The following is a 9,963-nucleotide window of genomic DNA, read 5'->3' as shown; positions in this document are numbered from 1 at the left end:
TGAGGCTACTCACCTCAGGTATCAAGTATGTACAGAGGGGAGAGTGATCTCCCCTTTGGGGATGTTTTATGACTTTTGTTCTATAGTAAATTCCTTTTTATAAAAGTCCATTAACTAACTGATAACTATTGGGGGAGCACACCAGATGGGGGCTCATGAGTGATAACACTACAAGTTGGAAACTTAAGAGAGGAGTATTCACCTGCCCTCTGGAGACTTAGGGATTAGGAGAATGAGCCCAAAAGAGATACTGTAGTATCAAGGGCTAGGTGTGCATTTTCCCAGTGGTACCTGCACAGCTGCTCTTGTGGGGTCCCAGGTAGAAGCTAGAAGCATGATGAAAGCCTCCTGTAATGTTCCTCCAAAATACACTATCATGAAAGCACCCATTTCAATATTTATAACACCGATCCCATGGAACCAACTGTCTGATTACATTGCTCTGTCTGAGTACTTTGTTTGAACCATTTAATGTCATCACCTAAGGTTTGCCTGTACTTCAATAATGCCCAAGAATTTTTATTACACATTTCTTAAGTGCAAGACATTCTATTGGGCATTAGATAATGAAATGGCAAAGTCCCTGCCCTTGATTTTACAAATTAAAAAGTGTGATAGAGTATGTAAACAAAAAAGTGTGATACAAGAACAAAAGAAATAAGGGCAAAGGTGAGCTAGAGATAAAATGGTAGAGAATTTGAATAGGGAGAAGTTATTTTCTAGTGATATCAGGGGAGAGGTAGCACCTGAACTGGGCCGTGGTACAGTGGAGTCTTAGAGGATGGGGATTCAAATTCTACCTTGGATACATAGCACCTCTGTTACCTTCAGTAAGTCATTTAAACTGCAGTTTCCTCGCCTATATTATGTTGGACTAGATGGTCTGTGAGGTCTGCTCTAGCTCTGTTTATGATGTCCCTCTTTCTGGATGCTTTGCCTTCTTAATGCGGCCTAAAATCAAATTAGCTTTTTTGGCTTCCATAATAATAAGCTGTTGATTCACACTGCGTTTATAGTCTGCTAAAATGCCTAGATAATTTTCAGGTAAATTACTATCTAGCCAAGCCTGTTTCATCATGTACTATAAAGTTGATTGTTTTTTATCCCAAGCATGAGACTTTCTATTTACTGATATTAAATTTCACTTTATTATATTTTGTCCTACATTCTAGTCTGATGAGATCTTTTTGAAACCTTACTTAGTAATCCAGTGTGCTAACTCTCACTTCTGGTTTTGTGTCATCTGCAGATTTGATGAGGGAGCCATCTAGACCTTTATCGAAGTCAATGACCCATATAAAAAAGCATTTTTGTTGTTCGGTTGTTTCAGTAATGTCCAACTCTTCAAGACCCCATTTGGCAAAGATACTAGAGTGGGTTGCCATTTCTTTCTCCAGCTCATTTTGCAGATGAGGAAACTGAGGTAAAGTGACTTGCCCAGGGTCACACAGCTACTGGGTGTCTGACACTGGATTTGAACATAGGAAGATGAGTCTTTCTGACTCCAGCCTGGTACTCCACCCACTGTGCTACCTAGCTGTCCCCATTAAAGCACAAGTGGTGAGATTTTATGGTCCAAGGATCAGAGATAGACAAATTTAAGGGATATCAAAAGCTACCTAAGCCAACCTACTCATTTTACAGTCAAAGAAACTGAGGCTCAGAGAAATTATGTAATGTTGAAGGTGTCAACATCTTCCTAGTCACCCAGGCTTGAACCCTTGGTGTCATCTGCAGCTCCTCACTTGCACTCATTCCCCCATATCTGATCTGTTGCCAAGCCTTGCTGTCTCTACCTTCACAATATCTCTCCTTCTCCTTCTACTCCTCTCTACTCTCCTAGCCACCATGCTGGTACATGCCCTTATCACCTTACACTTGGACATTCAATAACATTCCAGTCAGTCTAACTTCCTCCAGTGTCTCCTCACTCCAATCCATCTCCCACTCAACTGCCAAAGTGGTTTTCCTAAAAGGTGACCTTGTTACCTCCCTCCTTAATCATTGCTACTTGATAAACCTCAATGGTTCCCTGTTATCTCCAGGATCAACTATAAAATCCTTGGTTTGGCATGTAAAACCCTGGCCTCTTCCCATCTTCTAGGTTTCTTGACCTTTCTTCTAAATACTCTAGGCGGTATTGTAGATAAAGTGGGGGGGGGGGTGGCAGGTTGAGGTGGGGAGAGGTGCCTGGAGTCAGAAACACCTGAGTTCAAATCCTTCCTCAAACACATACTAGCTGTGGGACCCTGGGCAAGTTACTTAACCTCTGTTTGTCTTAGTTTCCTCAACTTTAAAATGGGGATAATAACAGCACCTACTTACTTCAGGTCACCCAGGTAGAAACTGTCAAAAGTGTTATTTGAACTCAAGTCCTCTGACACAAATGGGCAGTTAGGTGGTACAGTGAATAGAGCACCAGCCCTAGAGTCAGGAGGACCTGAGTTCAAATTCAGCCTCAGATACTTACTAGCTGTGTGACCCTGGGCAAGTCACTTAATCCTGTTTGCCTCAGTTTCTCACCTCTAAAATGAGCTGGAGAAGGAAATGGGAACTCACCAGTATCTTTGCAAAGAAAGCCCCAAATGGGGGGACAAAGAGTGGGACATAACCAAAATAACTTAACAACAACCTCTGACTCAAGAGTTAGTGGTCTATATTTTTTTATTATCACAACCTGTCAACAACAAAAAGCAAGATCCATATACAAAGAACAAATAAATAGGATTATATATGAAACTGTGAAATTCTCTAACCTACTGACTTTTAAAAATTACATCTTAAATTTAATAGAGTAGTTCTGACACTGCTTTGCTTCTCTGTGTCCCCTTCTGGAAATTCTGCCCTCTTCTACTAATTTTTTAAATGTTTTGTTCATCTATTCTGGAAAACAACTTGGAACTATGCCCCCTAAGTTACTAAACTGTATATGCCAAAAAAAGTTACTAAGTTGTGAATCACTGACCCAGCAATATCTCTACTGTCTATACTCAAAGACAGCAAAGAAAGAGACCCATATGTATAAAAATATTTATAGCAGCATTTTTTGTGATGGCAAACTAGAAATTAAGATGGTGACTATCAATTGAGGAATGGCTAAACAGATTATGGTATATGAATGTAATGGAACACTACTGTGCCATAAGAAATGACAATAATGGAACACTACTGTGCCATAAGAAATGACAAAAGGGATAGTTTCAGAAAATCCTTAGAAGACTTTTACGAACTGATTCAGAGTGAAATGAGCAGAACCAGGAGAACACTTTATATTATATTAACAATATTGTTTAAAATTTTTTGAAGGAGGATTCTGGGAAGTTTGGTGGAATAGGTCAGAAAATTCCAAGGTCTCAAGATTTTCCCCCACAAAAGAGTTAAAATAGCACCTTAGGGCAAACAAAGTGTGGGTAGAGACAAAGAAAAATAGGGGCACAACAGGGATCTTTCTTGGACAGCTTGAGAAGTTCTGAAGAAAAACCCCAGGACCAGGTTTGGTCCCTTCAAGGAGTAAACACCTCCAGGCTAGGTTCCGTTTTAACCACAAGCAGGGAAGCCTCTTAAACAACTAGCGGCAAGCCCTGGGGTTAGTTGGTCTGAGTTAGCCACTGGAACTTTTCACCCTGAGATAGTGAGGGGAGTCAGAGAAGTCATGCGTTTGAGCCCAGGAAGATTGAGAGAACCTCTGCTGACAAGGAATGCCAAACCCAGCTGTGCTGCGAGGAGTGAGGAGTGGTGGAGGCAAGAAGGAACCAGCACATGCCAGGTAAGTGCAGAAGGAGTGGGGTAGAAAGCCTCTGGTTGTGGGCACTTACAGAAGGTTGGAGGTTTGGCTTTGGTTCCAGGCTAGAGGAGAGAACTGAAGATCTGGGGCAAGGGGCACCAGTTCCCATACCCCAGGGCTAGAGGTAATTACAAAAATCAAGTTATTACCACTAAAAAAAAAAACTGCACAGGCAAAGGAGAAAGAATTCAACCATACAAACCTATTATGGGAATAGAGATGACTGGGGTTCATCTTCAGAGGATGATATTGAAGTAAAGGAACCCCCAAAGAGCAACATCAAATGGTCACTTGCCCAAAAAGAATTTATAGAAGTTCTTTAAAAAGACTTTAAAAATCAAATGACAGAGATGGAGGAAAAACTAAAAAAATAAAAAAAAATTCAAGAAAAACACGAAGGTTATGAAAGGAAAGTCAACCAATTAGAAAAGGAGATCCAGAATCTCAAGCAGGAAAATGACACCTTGAAAATTAGAATTGGGCAAAGTGAAGCCAGTGAAATTATAAGAGATCAAGAGATAATTAAACAAAACATGAATAATGAAAAAAATAGAAGAGAAAGTGAAACATCTTATAAGAAAAACAACAGATTTGGAGAACAGATCAAGAAGAGAAAATATAAAAATAATTGGAGCAACTGAAAGTCGTGATCAAAAAAAAAAGAATCTTGATACAATAATACAAGAAATAATTAAAGAAAGTTGTCCTGAAGCATTAGAAAAAGACAGGGAAGTAGAAACAGAGAAAATCCATTGAACATCACTTAAAAGAGATCCTATGAGGAAAACTCATCGGAATATCATAGTCAAATTCTGGAACCCCCAGATCAAGGATAAAATATTAAAAGCATCAAGATTAAAACAATTTAAATATGATGGTGCCCCAATTAGAATTACACAAGACCTAGCAGCAGAGACCTTAAAGGACCGCAGGTCTTGGAACACAATATATCAAAGAGCAAAAGACCTGGGGCTCTGGCCAAAAATATCATACCCTTCAAATTTCAGTATTATCTTGAATGAAAAAAAAATGGACATTTGACAAACACTCAGACTTTCAAGACTTTGCTAAAAAAAATCCTCAACTTAATAGAAGATTTGACATACAAGAACCAAGAGAAACATAAGGTACATACCAAAGACTAACTATAAGGGATTCATAAGAACAGACTGCTTACCTTTTATATAACATTAAATGTAAATGTATGTCTAACATTCTTATTAATAATTTTCAAGCTCATAAGAAAGAGGGGGATAAACCTGACTATGATATGAATTTTAAAAGTAAAACCATTTAGAAACAGTAACTATTTTACACAAAAGAGGTTCAAGAAGAACAAAGGATACAGAGGGTTTAGGTGGGGAAGGAGGGCTGGTAGTTCTGGTAACCTACTTTCATAGGGAATGGGTTTAAGAGGGAATTATATATATATATATATATATATATGTACATACATACATATATATACATATATATATGTACATACATATATATATACACATACATATATATATGTACATACATACATATATATACATATATATATGTACATACATATATATATACACATATATATATTTAGAAGAGTATAAAAATCTTCTAAATTTAGAAGAAATAAAATGGTAGGGGTATAGTGAGAGGGGAGAGGACAAGGGAGGGATTAGGACAGGGAAAGGATTTTTAGAGGAGAGAATGAGAGAATAGGTAAAGAGTGTTTAGATCAATGGGAATGGGAGGATAGGGGAGGGATGCTTGGAGAGGGGAAGGCAAGTAATAGGAGGGCAAGGTGGTTGGTGGAGGAGAGGGGTAGGCAAGTAATAGGAGGGCGATGTAGTGAGTAGAAGTAAAGTAGAAGAACAAGGCAGGGAAGTAGAAGTACAGAAAATCCATGAAACACCACTTCAAAGAGGTCCTCTGAGGAAAACTCATAGGAATATCATAGTCAAATTCCAAAACCCCCAGCTCAAGGAAAAAAAAATTTGAAAAATTTGAAAACTAATCAATGCAATGGCCAACCATGATTCCAGAGGATAGACCATGAAGAATACTACTCAATTGCCAACAGAGAGGTGATGCTGAATAAGACATACATTTTTTAACATGGCCAATATGGGAACTTCTTTTGCTTGACTATGTGTAATTGATAGAAGGGTTTTCTTTTTCTTTTCCAGTGGGGGCTGGGGAAGGATATAGGAAGGAGAGAAAATAAATGCTTGGTAATTTTTTAAAAATTAAAGTTTAATTTATGCTCTTTGCTTTCAGTTTTTATTTTTTCTTATTTTGCACTATTGTACCTCCTACCACCTCCCATCCATCTTTCTACCATCCCTAAGCCCTCCTTTGGAACAGAAAAATCAAGCAAAACAAATTAACACATTATATCTGAAAATGTATGTCTCTATGAGTACCTCTAAAAGCATGTTTCATAATCAGTCTTCTAGAGTTGTTACTAGTCATTGTACTGAATATAGTTTGTTATTTCTTTCAAAGTTCTTTTCCTTTACAATATTGTAGGAATTATAGAAATTATTCTCCTGGTTCTGCTCATTTCCCTTTACATCAGTTCATCAATCTTCTCAAGTTCCTCTGAAATGTTCCCTTTTGTCATTTCTCATGGCACAAGAGAATTCCTATACTATCATTTGTTCAGGTGATACGTACCACCTTGGTTTCCATTTCTCTATGATTCGGTGACACCATCTTCTTGCTCTTCCTTGAACACAACACTCCATCTACCAATTCAGCTACTTTTCACCATGCTTGGAATGTTTTCCCTCGTCACTTTCAACTTCTGGCTTCCTTCAAAACCATTCAGATCCTACCTTTCACTAGAGGCCTTTCCTGGTCTGCTTACTAGCTGTGTGACCCTAGGCAAGTCATTTAACCTGTTTGCTTCAGTTTCATCATCTGTAAAACGGAGATAATGTAACACCGCCACCCCCCCCCCCAGAGTTGTTGTAAAGATCAAATGAGATAATAATTATAAAGCACTTAGCATAGTACCTAGCACACAGTAAGTGCTACATAAATATTAGCTATTATTATTATGCCTTTCCTTTCATATGCCCTGTACATATCTGGTATGTAGATAGTTGTTTGCATGTTGTCTTCCCCCATTAGAATGTGAGCTCCTTGAAGGCAGGAACTATGTATAATAAGCACTTAATGAATGTGTGTTGACTGACTGACAAGTGCTCCATATTTTTTTTTTACATGAGTACTTCGTCTTTGATCTCTTTTGGGTTTGTGCCTAGTAATGCTATCACCTGGTCAGAAGGTTTGTACAGTTATAGTTCCAAATTGATTTCCAGAATGGTTGGGTCAGTTCTCAGCCATACCAACAGTGCATTAGTGTGCCTGTTCTCCCAAAGCCTCACCAAAAATTGCCATTTTCCTTTTTTGTCATTGTTGCAAATCTGACAGGTGTGATGTAGAACCTGAGTTGTTTTAGTTTGCATTTCTCTTATTATAAATGCTGGAGTATTTTTTCATTTGATTGCTGACAGCTTACATTTCTTTTATTTGAGAACTATCTGTTCATATCCTTTTGTAATACAAGGAAAATTAGGAACCCCTGAGTAACCCCTAGCTACTGACAAGCCCCCCCAGAAAGAATGGACTCAGATATCTTTGGTATTTAGCAAACCCCCTGGGACTCCATGGCTCCTTCCTGGTATGTCAATAGATAGGACCATCCCATTGAGAGATAACTTGACAGACCCTTCCTGGGAGATATCCCTGGGACTCTGTGACTCCACCAAGGAATGTAAATGAGATTATCCCATTAGTACGATAACCTGACTGAATCTTTTGATCAGCCAGGACCTTTGTTCCTCTTCCCCCCTACTCTGTACCCCCATATCCTATATAAGCCAAGCCATCACCCCAACACATTTGCCATTGATTTGTGGTGCCGTACCCCGATGGCCGCCGGCTAATAAATTCTCCACTTAAAACTTATACTCTGTGGTGTGTCTCGCTCGCTTCTGGTACAACACTTTGATGATTTATCTATTGGGGAATGGCTCTTGTTCTTACAAATTTAAATCAGTTCTCCATATAGCTTGGATATCAGACCTTTATCAGATACACTTGCTGCAAAGATCTTTCCCCAGTTAACTTTATCCCTTCGAATTCTAATTGATAGTCAGTGTTCTCTCTGCTGTATCACTGCTTCCTTTATCATAGGCTTTGCATATTTTGCAAAATCTTCATCTTTGTCATTCTTAATGGTAGTATTGCATTCTTTTGCATTAATGTGTGCTATTCTGAGAACACTAAAAATAGATATACATAGATGCACATATTTTTGTGCTACTTTATCCTAAACTTTTCTAGGAAAAAAAGTATCTAGATAACTTGGACATCACAAAATCTAGAAATGGCGATAGATGTCAATGTTTCCATTTTAACTGCATGTCTGTGTATCTCTAGCACCTCCCAAATGTTTATATTATTTTCCAAAAATGCTTTCCAACTTACTTACAATGCTGAAATGTTCAAAGCTATTCTGCCATTTTCAATCATTCCAACAGATGCAAATAATCATTTGTATGGGTATCCCCCAGGGCTCTATCCTTCTACACTTCCTCTTTTGGTGATATTATCAACTTCCCCAGGTTCAGGCATCATGTCTATGCAGATGACGCTATAGCTATAGCTATAGATATGGCTACAGATGCAGATATAAATGCGAGTACAGATGTAGCTATTGACAGATATAGATCTATAGTCCCACTCTCTTTCCTGAACACCAGATCCACATTACTAAGGGTCTACTGGCAATCTCCCAAGTGGATGTCCTACTGCCATCTCAGACTTTACACATCCAAAAGAGAACTCATTATCTTTTCCCCATCACACTTGCTTCCTCCAAGCTTCCCTCTTTCTCTTGAGGATACCGTCATACTTCTAAGTTATCTAGGTTCACAACCTCAGAGTCATCCTCAACTCTTCCCTGTTCCAAATCATTTGCCTAGCCTTGTTGATTTTATATCCACAATACATCTTGCATCCTTCTCCTTCTTTCACGCTCACTACCACTGTCGGTCAGGCCTTCATCGCCTCTTGATTAAACTTTGAAAATATCCTCCCAACTGGTCTTCCTGCCTCTAACTATCCCCTTCCCCCATTCGTCTCTACACAACTGCCAAAGTGATATTTCTAAAGATACATCTGATCAGGGTCCCATTTCAAGAAGTTCCAGGCCCTCTTTCTCTCTTGTTTCTTGGATATAATACAAAATCCTCCATTAAGCTTTTCTATTTTTTAATTAAACGTTCTTTTTTACTTTAAACTTAACAATCACCAACACACACATTTCAACATACAAAGAAGAGCAAAAGAAACTATGAACTTCCACTACCTACAGTTTACCTTGGGACTAAACCTGATATTTCAATGGTGTAGGAAAGTCCTATATGAGGAAAAACCCCTTTACCAGTGCAGGTCAGCCCCTTCTCTGTGACTTACATGCTTAGAGATTCATCTAGAACAGTGGTGTCAAACTGTATATAAGGATCCCTGCAGATTGTCCATTGACTTAGAAAACCACACATTAACATCATCTGTTTATTTTTTTTAATATTTCCCAGGTACATTTTAACCTGGTTCAGGTTATACTTGAAAGTGTCTTTGGCAGTGTGTTTGATACCTCTGCAGCACTTCTTAAGACCCACAGTTTAAGAAGTGAGGAAGGGGTCTCAAGTGGAGCATTAATAGGTTAAGTGACTTAACCTGGGGTCCCAAAATTAATGTATCATGAATTTTCCCAGTAATATTCCCAGTACTGAGGCTGGTTCTCTATTCACTTTAATACATTGCCTTCTGTATCTATACATATACATGTGTATACAAGTATGTGTATATTCACATACACATATATGTTTGAATAGGTGTGATGTATGTATATGTACACATACATTTTTATCTATATACACATACACATCTATATCTTTTACCAACAAGGTAATTACAAAACTGTTCCATTTGTTTGGCTCTTAAAGTTCTTCACAGTCTGATTCCAACCTAACTTTCCAGGCTTATTGCACATCCTCCTTAATTTTCTCCATTCCAGACAAATTGGCCTGCTTCTGCTTGTTGTTCCCCATATGTGATGTTTCCATCTCCATATTTTTATGTTGGCTGTCCTCTCTGCTGGGAATGTGCTCCATTCTCAC

Source organism: Trichosurus vulpecula, chromosome 5 (assembly GCF_011100635.1).
Source record: "Trichosurus vulpecula isolate mTriVul1 chromosome 5, mTriVul1.pri, whole genome shotgun sequence".
Taxonomy (NCBI): domain Eukaryota; kingdom Metazoa; phylum Chordata; class Mammalia; order Diprotodontia; family Phalangeridae; genus Trichosurus; species Trichosurus vulpecula.
Note: the sequence above shows the minus strand (reverse complement) of the source record.